We start from the raw sequence: 11,302 nt of genomic DNA on the forward strand, positions 1-11,302 counted from the left end.
TATCTAAGGATGGTACTATAGAACGCCACCTCAAGGTAGGCCTAGTGGCGCCATCTCTTGGTCAGGCCGGAAACTTATCAATCCACCCTCGTATATATACATATATATTCCACGAAGAATCGTGTTCCTGCTTAATTTTCGTTCTACTATTGCAAAGACGTCACCATTAAACGTTGACAATACAATTTGTGGTTCGGTTGGCACGGGGAAGAGAAGACTTTTTATGTTTCTGAATCCACTTGGTTTATTGGGAGAAAAAGTTTTGATCCGGAGTTCGAATAACCTGTTGGGATTTTTCAATGGTTAAAGTCGCCTTTGCGTCTTTACAGGTATATATTTAAAGTTTATAGTGGATTTCTATGTGATTGGTGAAATTTTATTAGTAAGAACGATAAGTCTGCAACGAAAGGATTCTACTTTGTTACAGCGTAGCGAATATGCTTGCCTAAACTGATTGAGATCTTTAATTGTGATGGTGAATGGATTTCTTGCTACCCTTAAATTTATATTCGATGTCGACTTATATACAAGCAAATCCTCAAAGATCTTAGTTATTTAAAGCATTTTAAATCTTTTAAAAATGATCAGTATTAAAATTGTTACTCATTCCTTTTCATTGAATTCAAATGATTTTATTTCTATTATCTTTGTTTTACTGCAAGTGATAACAGTGCCTCCTTATGAGGATTATAGTCTATTTGGGCCGCGGAGCGGACGTTGGACTTTTTTCTACGTTCAGTTTTGGAAAAACTGTATTGTTCTTTATACAGGGTGTCACTAAATTCCCAGGACGGCTGAATATATCCTCAGGTAAAATATTTTTCAGGGATTTACCTTTACATAAAGGTCAAATTTACCTTGAAATTACTTTGAAGTTCATCGTCAAGGGCATGCTTAAGGTCACTACTGAACACGCCTTGTAAAAGTTTGTAACTTTTCTCATTTAAAAAAATCAAAAGCTTTTATTCCCAAAAGTATAGCGACCTCGTTTTAGTTGAAATGACCTTAAATTTATCTTCCAGGTTTTTTCAAGGTCAACTTAAAAAAAAATTAAAACCCTCTTTTTTACATCAGCATTCTATAGAGCTGTAAAGTTTACGTTCGAATTTGTACTTACGTCATAGGTCCAACTTGTCCTTGATCCAGAGGAATGTAAGCGTTGTATAATTCTAAATGACCTTAGAGTGACCAGCAAGGCTAAAATGTACCTATGCCTATTGATTGCCGATGTAAAAAAGGGGTTTTCATTTCTTTTAAATGTTTACCGTGAAAAAAATATCTCGAAGGTCATAGTCAAGATCAAAATAAAGTCACCATTGATTTTCTCGTTGAAAGTTACTTGAAAAATGACCTCGACCTGAAGAAAAAATATCTTACCGGTGGAAATATTTAGCCCTCCCTGGACGTTTGCGGCACCCTTTATACACTGTCCTTTTTATTAAAACATAAGAAAATAATCCTTTAATATTATAAACGTTGGTAGAAGAGCGTGGCTAGTGTGTGAAAAATCATTAAGTGTATCGTATTGAATTGACGCGACATTTTTTGAGCGCCGTATCATTTGGTTTTAATTCTATGCCAAGGATTCAGTACGAACAGTGTTTTCTATTTCGTGAAAGGCAAGCTAGGATGTATTTCAAACAGTTCAGTCCGAAATAGAAGCACTAATCTCTGGCAATGAACACTTTGCTTTTTGTAATCACTTCGAAAATAAGTATTATAACTTGACCTCGAAAGTTGGTGTTCATGAGTAGCTGCTGCGGAACTAATATACCAAATCTAAATATCCCTAAGTTTGATGGCGATTTTGGTAAATGAGAAGATTTCTACTGTGCTTTTCGCGTGATGGTAGATGGAAATAAATCTCTGTGTAAAGTCCAGAAATTGTTTTATTTGAAATCAGCTCGAAAGTTTTCGGCATCGATAGTCCTTCACGAATTATAAATAACGAATGGCAATTACCAGTCCCTTATAATTTTAAAACGATTTTCGAAACCCTCACTTTATCTAAAGAATCACGTTCCGGTTTGAGAGAATGACTAGAATTGGTTCAAAATAACGTTACATCTTTAAACAATAAAGGTCAAACTATTGATGACTGGAATTCCATGCTTCTTTATATTGTTTCCTCGAAACTTGACAATCTCACTAAAAGAGAATGGGAATCGAAAGTCGTTTCCAATGAGGAACTACCTACGATATCTAAAATGTCCGATTTTTATGATGATAAAAGTAAAATTCTAGAGTCACGCAATGTTAATGTAAATTTGAGTTTATCATCCTTTGAGCAAATGCGGAAACTTTCTATCTCTACTAGAATCAAGCAGATATGCAGAAATAAAAAAAAACTTGAATCGTCTATAAATTTTCTAAGAGTCAATCATACATTCCAGAATTGTTTATCCGGGCATTGTTTGAGGCGTAATAATAAGCCCAACACCTCATTACACTTTGACTGTTCTCCCAACAAATCTTTCTGGACAACGGCTGGAGAGGCTTTCTACTCAATTAATTGACAAAAACTCTCTCCCGATTTCGAAGAATCTAAATTTAGACGATCCTAACTTCGATGTTCCAGATAAGGTTGACATGATCTTAGGGAAAAGTCTGTTTTGGAGATTGCTCTGCGCAGGGGAGACGATGAGAAAGATTTAAAGGTGTTTTTAAGTACTGTAATGGTTCCTTAAATACTTTAAACGGTTTCACGGAGTTTCAAATATTTTAAGAAAGTATACATTAAAACTCTTTTTGACTGAGATGTGGCTTAATTTAAGCTTAATTCGTACAGACTTGTTATCTAAATAATATAAAAATACGTCTATATTTGAATGAATCCTGACTTATTCTTCTGGTGGGAAAATTTGTCCAAACCCACTATTTTTAATTTTTTAAATAGGTATAACTATTTAATAGATTTTATGCTTTCGCGATGATTCATTTTGATAAAAAGAGATATTTCGGGGTTTCACTCGTGTAAAAAACTACGAATTATTTTCCGACGTTTCGTGAACATTGCAGTTCACATCTTCAGGGCTGACTTGAAACTGAGGTGTCAGGTTATGGTGTTCTTAGGTATACTTTCTATGATGCCTGTGATTGGCCAGAGCGCCCCACCGTGAGGACTGGTCGTGTTAAACATAATTGTTTGTATAAGAAATATGTTCTTTTAATTTGAATGGTTTCAACAATGTCAGCCATCCCAAAATTTACTGTTCAACTTAGAAACAGTAAGGTTATACTGAATATCTTCCCCGAAAAAATGACCCAATCATTGATTAATATTCGACGATTTAAAAAAAATAGTACGAAGAAACAGTAAAAGAAAAATTCTATGTGATGAGAATTCTCTGTACTCTGGTATTCTCCTCCGCTGTCATCTTCAATTACATCGGTAAATATAATAATATTATTAATCAATAATTTAATGTTAATATTTTTAAGCTTCACGCAAATAATAATTTTTTGCGACAGGATTTATATTACATTATTATTTGTTATTAAAGGAAGTTGTTTGATAATGTATAAGTAGTTGAAAATCCTTAAATTTCATCAGCTTGGTGATTATCTAAAATCAAATTTCTTGCAAAAAACGTCAGATTAAAAAGTATTGTTTCGCATTCACGACATGATCTCTGAAAATCTGTTTTGTGGCAACATCGTTCAATGCGTTTCATTCTGTTACCTCTTCTCTCTTCCAGTTCCTCTTCTGAACACTTTGTTATTCCTTATTTTTTTATTATCTTATACCATTCATTATAGTATGATTCCGAAGTCGCCCCTAATCATTCTATTGGTTGTTTTTCTTTATCACTTCTCTCCAATTTTTGGAACTTAATCCATTTCCCTATCCTTTATCTCTAGAACAAAAAACTCCCTCTTGTTAATTTTGCCGCCCTCCCTTTCCCTCAAACACTTCTTTGCTAAATCCCCTTCGCTTTACTCCCTCAACTTTGTCTCAAATTCCCATGCCCTCTTTATTGCTCTAGTAACCAATTTATTCCTTTAATGTTCTTCTCTCACCATATAATTTTTTTCCTTTTCTCTTGTCTCCATAACTCCGCTCCAAAATTTAATACCGCTCATACCAGCGTATCAAATTTCGCTAGAAATTACGCGTCTGTAGTCCAGACTTCAGCTGAATTATTCCACTGGATTAACGATCAAGTTTCTATTTTCATTGCCCCGAAATGTAATTTTTTCACTAATGGATCAGCATAAATAATGGATCAGTATTCTTTACCCATATGGAAATTTACAAAACAACTACTAAGAAACTGCAAAATAGTTTCGCATCTACAAAAACTGTACCTGGAAGACAATAGTATCACTCTTTTATACCCTCGTATTGGGCAGAGAGCTAGCTATATAAAACAGTCTTGATTCGGTGCCCAAGATCAAAGCTCGAAAGTTGTAAGAAAAACATTAGTACATCATCAAATGGCTACTGTGTCAGTCTGCAACTTTTTCTTTTGAAGGTTTCAACTAAGAGCGGCGAAACAATGGCAGAAGTTTAGTCGTTTGGAAAACCCTTAGCAGAAGCGAATGAAAAGTCCTGCAAGACCCCCTCCAAAACTTTATACGGTTCTCGCGCCCAGCTTTTTCCCGGCATTCTTCAGACCTTAACTAACAGCTGCGTGTAATGGCAGAACTTTAGCATAATGGAAAATACTCAGCAGAAGTATTTTTGTGGAAAATGTCAACTTAATTATGAATACATGATTTTTTGCCAAAAACCGAGCGACTGTCTTAAAATTGGACGCGCAAGAAAAACTTGGACTTTTACATTGAGTTTTAATCGTATCGTGATGATTTCTTTTTAAATTTGGGGTAGAATTTGAAAATAATTGTACTATCCACAAAAATACTTCTGCTGAGGATTTTCCATTATGCTAAAGTTCTGCTATTACACACAGCTCTTAGTTAAGGTCTGAAGAATGTCAGGAAAAAAGTTGGGCGCGCGAACCGTATAAAGTTTTGGACGGGGTTTTCCGGGACTTTTCATTCACTTCTGCCAAGGGTTTTCCAAACGACTAAACTTCTGCCATTGTTCCACCGCTCTTAGTTGAAACCTGAAAAATGTTTTTAAGCAAATTTGACGCGGCCACCTTATTGATTTTATTTTTTAGATTTTACACCGTGAAAAACCGGCTGCCATTTTCAAACGACAAAAGTTGCAGACTGGCAGAGTAGTTATTTGATGATGTATAAATGGTTTTCTTACAACTTTCGAGCTTTGATCTTGGGCACCGAATCGAGGCTGTTTTATGTAGCTAGCTCTTGGATTATATGACTTCACTGTAGAACTGAGAGAATAAGCCTTCTCTTAACATGGGTAGTGAAGAGCAATAATTACACTAATTAATCATCGATGTGAGAGGCGACGGGACTTACACCAAAAACCACCTTGAATTAAACAAATTTAAAAATTATATAATATTTAGATTTAAATTACTTTTAAAATGAATCTATCTCTTCGTGTCAGGTCCAAGTATCTTCCTGCCAGGAACATTTCTCCTGTATTGCTTGGATATAAAATTGATGTAATTAAATTTGTTCTAACGTTGTACTAAACCTTGTTTAGTTGTACTAACCTTGCACCCCACACACCTCCACTCCGTAAATTAAGACCCTCATCACTAGTGAATTAAGCAATTTCATTCTCCTTACAAAACGATCATCTACTCCCCCATTCCTTCGAAACAGGAAGTCCAGGTACACAAAACTCTTTCACCTCCTGTACCCTTTTTTCCTTCCATTTCCCTCCCTTGTAACTCCTACCCCCTTTCCTGAACACCATATCCTTCGACTTGTCCGCATTTAACTCTAACCTATTTTGTTCAAGTATCTTCTCAGCCTTTTCCTCATCTCCTTTAAAGCCTTTTCGCTCTTTGCTATCAGCACTATGTCATCTGCATATGCGACAGACCATATCCTGACTCCTCCTATCTTTCGTCTTCTCATATACCTCCCTTAACCTCTCAATCAGGCCCCTCTTCACTACCCTCTTTTCCATTGCCTCCCACAACTTCCCCCTATCCACGGAAGGGAACGCGCCCTTTAGATCTAAAAAAACGCGTACACTTCGGCACTCTTTTTGGTTAGTTCTCTATCCACCACGTGCTGCAAGACGTAAATATTCTCAATAGTACTCCTTCCCTCCCTAAAGCCCGAAAAAATTTCTTTACTTGACATACACCCCTTCAGATATCTACGTTATTTTTTTCTAATCTAATCTTAATTTTATCCCTATTTGTGTAAAAAATTAATCTTCCCCGTGTTGCCGGAGAACTAAAAATGTATACGAACATACTCACGCATTGCGTTAGAGTTTGTGATTTTTCTGATACCAAAGACTCAAAAGAGTTTTCAATTGCAATTTTTGATTAATGGCACCACTTTTTACAATCTGTTGAATTCTTGCTGCCTGCAAGTTTTAAAATTAGTTGTGCGGGTGGATTTAAAAAAATTTCCAAATAAATGTCACAGATGAGACTTGTTATAGTATTAAAGCCCCCAAAACAATTGTAATTCAATTTCTGACAATTGTCAGCACTTCCGACAAACTTCCGAAGGCTTTTCTACCATCAAACAAATTTTAAATTGAATCCAAAGGTAGTTTCAAAAAGAATTTCTGGATAAATGTCAAAAATGAGACATTTTTTAGATTTATCTGAGAGTTATTTTTTGACATTGAATTTAAACTTTTTCAGAACTTTGATACTATGATAAGTCTAATTTTTGACATTTATCTGGAAATTCTTTTCGAAACCATCCTTAGGTCTAATTTGATATTTTGTGATTTGATATTCAAAATTCTTAAGCAATGGTTAAATTTTTATTTGTAGATCCTTACTTCTATATTATAAATTGCGCAATTTTATTATCTAAAGAGTGAGCAATCGATCGAAAGCGAGAGAGCGTGCTTTATTCTTATTTTGCTATTTTTCCACATCCATTTCTTCTCATTTACTCCTCTAGCCCCCTCAAACTCCTTCATTTACTCTTCACCTATTTCATCCTCCACTAGAATCTTTACCATATTCTCTTTCCATCTTTTTTTATCATCTATTTCTCTCCTACATGCTTCCCATTCATGTACTCAGGTTTGATCCTTCCATTCAAGTACACTGAACTTTCTTTTCTCTTTCTCTTCTCAATACATCTTCTTCCTTGCCTCGTTTTCCAATCTTTATCTTGATATTCTGAACCATCTTCTCTCTCTTCCAATCCGCTACCTATCCTCGGCTGCGGTCAATGTCATAGGGTTGGCCTCCATCTCACGCACGTATGCGATGGTCCTGATTGGACCAGATTAACCAGTATATAACTCAAAAATTAAAACTTCAATACTCTTTTTAATAAAGAAAGTTTCGGTTTATTCTGTGTTTGTTTATACAGCCATATAAGTCTGGACACTTAGTTCTTAGACACTTAGTATATTGATGCCTACATCATTCTCCATCATTCTATTAATTGACTTTCCTAAAAGAGGAAATCCCCTTCCGTTATCTGTTTTATTATCTCTGCCGCTTTTTTTATCCTTTCTCTTATATGAGCTCAATGATTTCTTTGATCTCCATTTATTTGCAAGATTTATCCCAAATTCTCCCTCCTTTTATAAAAGATAATTATATTTGTCTTTTCAGCCTTAAAATTCAACTTTCTTTCATCGACGTATTTCTCCAATCCAGTAACATGCAAAGTAATATTAAGGGGTTTGCTTAAAAAAAAGTAGTTACCAGTTGATGATTCAAAAAGTATTGCCCATCACTGTTCTCTACTTGCTCCCATATTTCTGGCAGCTGACGGATATCACGTTGGAAAAAGGAATCGTCTTTCTAAGCTACCCACGAATCCACCATGAGTCATGGATCGGAAGAGGTGGTAATCAGGCGGAACGATTTTGGAAGAATACGGCGGGCGAGGTAAGAATTCCCATTTTAGCGTTTCCAAGTATAGTTTGGCAGGTTTTGTAACGTGGGGACGAGTCTTGTCATGAAAAAAATAACTTTATGGTGTATCTTTTGGTATTGCGGCTGTATCCCCACAAAGCTCGGCTCAACCGCTTTAGTTGCTTTCAATACAGACCGCCAGTGATAGTTTCACTAGATTAAAGCGGCTCATAGTACACTTCACCCTGCTGATCCCACCAAATACCGAACATGGAGCTTCGATCCATGCATATTCGGTTTTGGTGTTGATGTTTGGCCAGACTTAACCCACGATTCCCTACGCTAAGAGTTATCATATTGAGTCCTCTTTTCATTGCCAATGACAATAAGATGAAGAAAACCTTTCCAATTTTGCTGTTCACAATTGAAAAATCTCCTTTCCAAGTCCTTAAGCTTTAGTTCCTACTCCCAATGATTCCTCGACCTGATTTTGCGGTTGACACGAGTCTTACCGAGTAACGTCTCCTATTCCTCTTCCTCGATCTTCTTCGGATGTCCTGGACGTTCTTTGTCCTCCATGTCGATATCAGCACTTTTCTTCAAAATAAAAAAAAGTAAAACTTCTTGCAACTGCTGATTTGTTGGTACGTAGGCCGACATCTTTGATGCTATAAAAACTATGATGTTTACACTTCGGTAAAACGACACCTAATAAAAACTAAGACCACATAATGGGGCTTCGGCATGCATATAGTAACGATATTCCTTGATGTTATATAGTACAAGTGACGCCATCTATTATAAATCCCTCAAAATTAATGCACGCTCCCAATATTTTGTGAAAAATTGTTTATCTTTTTACTATTTTTTGATGTTGGAAATCGATCGTTTTTAGTTGAAAATTCATCTTTTCGATTAATTAATCATTTACCCCGTTAAGAAAAACCAATAATTGATTAAAAATCAATTTTTTAACCCCTTCACAGTCAGGGAAAAAAGACACATAATGCAAAGAATTTTTCTTTGAGAAAACTCACTTTAGAATCACTTAATATTTGCCGAGTCAGTGTTTTTGAGGTCGTTGAAACCAAATATGAATATAGATTTGTAAAATCCAAAATGGCGCATCCAATATTTTAAAGATGTTAAAGGGTTTTCAAAAGAAATTCGGAGGAGTTTATAAATGTTCAAGAAATCTGGCAGAATTTCTAAGAAGGAACAAAGTCTTCGATCATTTTTATTTTCTCCTTGTACCGTGTACCGACTACCATAATAATGAAACCAACCCTCGCTCACGACACGTTATATTTTTTCTTGATAGATTGCCCAAATCGCACACTTTGCAAATCGCGAACAATAATTAAATGAATGGCTTTTCTAAGTTAATACCAAATTGATATCCCTATTCTTCACTTGCTTTCGTCTAGAAAAATTTATTTTTGGTCAAACTCTTATGTAATCAATGCTTTGCAGTCACCCTAGTGGTAGGATCTTATAGATTTCGATGTTACCAACCGCGTGTGACGTAATGTTAGAATACTTAATGTTAGAATACTCAATTATGCTGTAATTTGAAAAAATATAATCCTATTATTCTTCTTGCAGAATTAATTTTACAGTTCGATTGTTTGGTTAATGACGTTCCTAATCTTGGTGTCCCTCATTCCAGATATTCTGCTTCTTCTCCTGACAGACAATCTACTAACAATTCTCTTTCTCCTGTCAGACTTCAATCTGGTAGGTCTCCAACTGCCGAGCTACGTCTATAACCCAGGTACATGTCTTCTTCTGCTAGGCTCATTTCTCCTCTAATTTTTGGGTTTAAACTTGATGAACTTAGATTTGTTCGACTTGTTACCCTCAAGTATCCAAACCGAATATTCGAACTTCAAAGATACACTTTCTCTCCTGATCAATCAATTAGAATCAGAACCCAACGTGGCAATCTTATTCCAATGCCAACCGAAGAACAAATTCTAGTTTCAACTTCGAATGGTGACGTATATGCATTGTTGGAAAAATTATCAAACAGATACATGATTCTTCGTGGAATATTTAAAAAATTTAATATGGTGATACAACGCGTGAAAATAAACATAGACAGCGGCATGGTGAAAGAATTAACTAATGGGGAGATCGTAGAATTACCACTGGGCAAAGGAAACCCAATCGCAAAGAGTTTTAGAGTAATTTGTGTTTAAACTACAATTCTTCCCGCCGCTAATACAAAATGCTCGCCGGTCATCAGATATCGCGCTTTTGTATTGTATCTTTTAAATCTTATTTAAAATTTACGCTTATTTGTATAGTCATTCAACATCAATTTCCTATAAAGCGTTGAAGAGAAAGTGTATCATTTATTGAATAAATAAATCTATTTTTTTATTCGCCAACAAATCCTATGTTTTATGTAACTTAAAATTAAAATTGCTATTTGTTGTTGCATGTAGATGAAAAATATTGTGAAATATTTACAAAATCACACAGTGTATTCCTTCCATTCAAGTTTTGTAAATCATTCGTCAATAAATGTTCTTTTCGTCGACTACCCAAAATTCAATCTTAAACATTTTTATAAATTTTCGAAAATTTATGCTATTTTGGGTCATTTATGGTAATATCATAGATAATTTATGGTAACTTATCATCAATTTCCCAAAATTTAATTTAAATATGTCTTCTTTTAAAGGAATCTGTTATATCATCAGATATGGTACTTTACCGACCGTAGACAACCCTCCAAACCATGAAGGCAGAAAATCTACACAATATCGATCAAGTTAAGAATCTTTAATAACAGAAAATGTGTAACGTCTAATCAGACTAGATGGAAAATAGTATTTCAAATTAAATTCAAAATTATTTCATGAAAAAAAGATCCTACTCTTTCTTCACTCACTGAAAATTAGCGTTATTTTTTTTAATTAAGAGTTTTTATTCTGATCTCTCTAATAACTTAATTAATAAATATGTCCATAAATTTTTGAAAATATTTGGAAATTTTGGGTCAATTATGATAATTTTACAGGTAAATATAGACACTTATAATAAATTACCCAAAATGCAAATCTAAAAAATTGTATAGTTCGAACCTATGGTAACTGTGCTACGGTCGGTAAAATAGAAACCACAAGATACATAAAGTGTTACCATGCAGGGATAAGAACCCAAGAGAATACCGATAACTTAACATATGCTCAGTCAATGATAGGATGTACTTGCAGACACTGCCACTATAAAATAATTACAATTATAACTAACACGAAGGATTTTGATACGCAATATCCGAATCCGAACTCAAAATTGCTCCTGTACGTCAGGTTTTCAAAATATCCTAATATAAACCACCCCTAACAAGCCACAAACATGTTAACACACCTGACTCTGGGAACAATAACTTTAGTCGAATA

This window comes from Belonocnema kinseyi, chromosome 2 (assembly GCF_010883055.1).
Source record: "Belonocnema kinseyi isolate 2016_QV_RU_SX_M_011 chromosome 2, B_treatae_v1, whole genome shotgun sequence".
NCBI lineage: Eukaryota > Metazoa > Arthropoda > Insecta > Hymenoptera > Cynipidae > Belonocnema > Belonocnema kinseyi.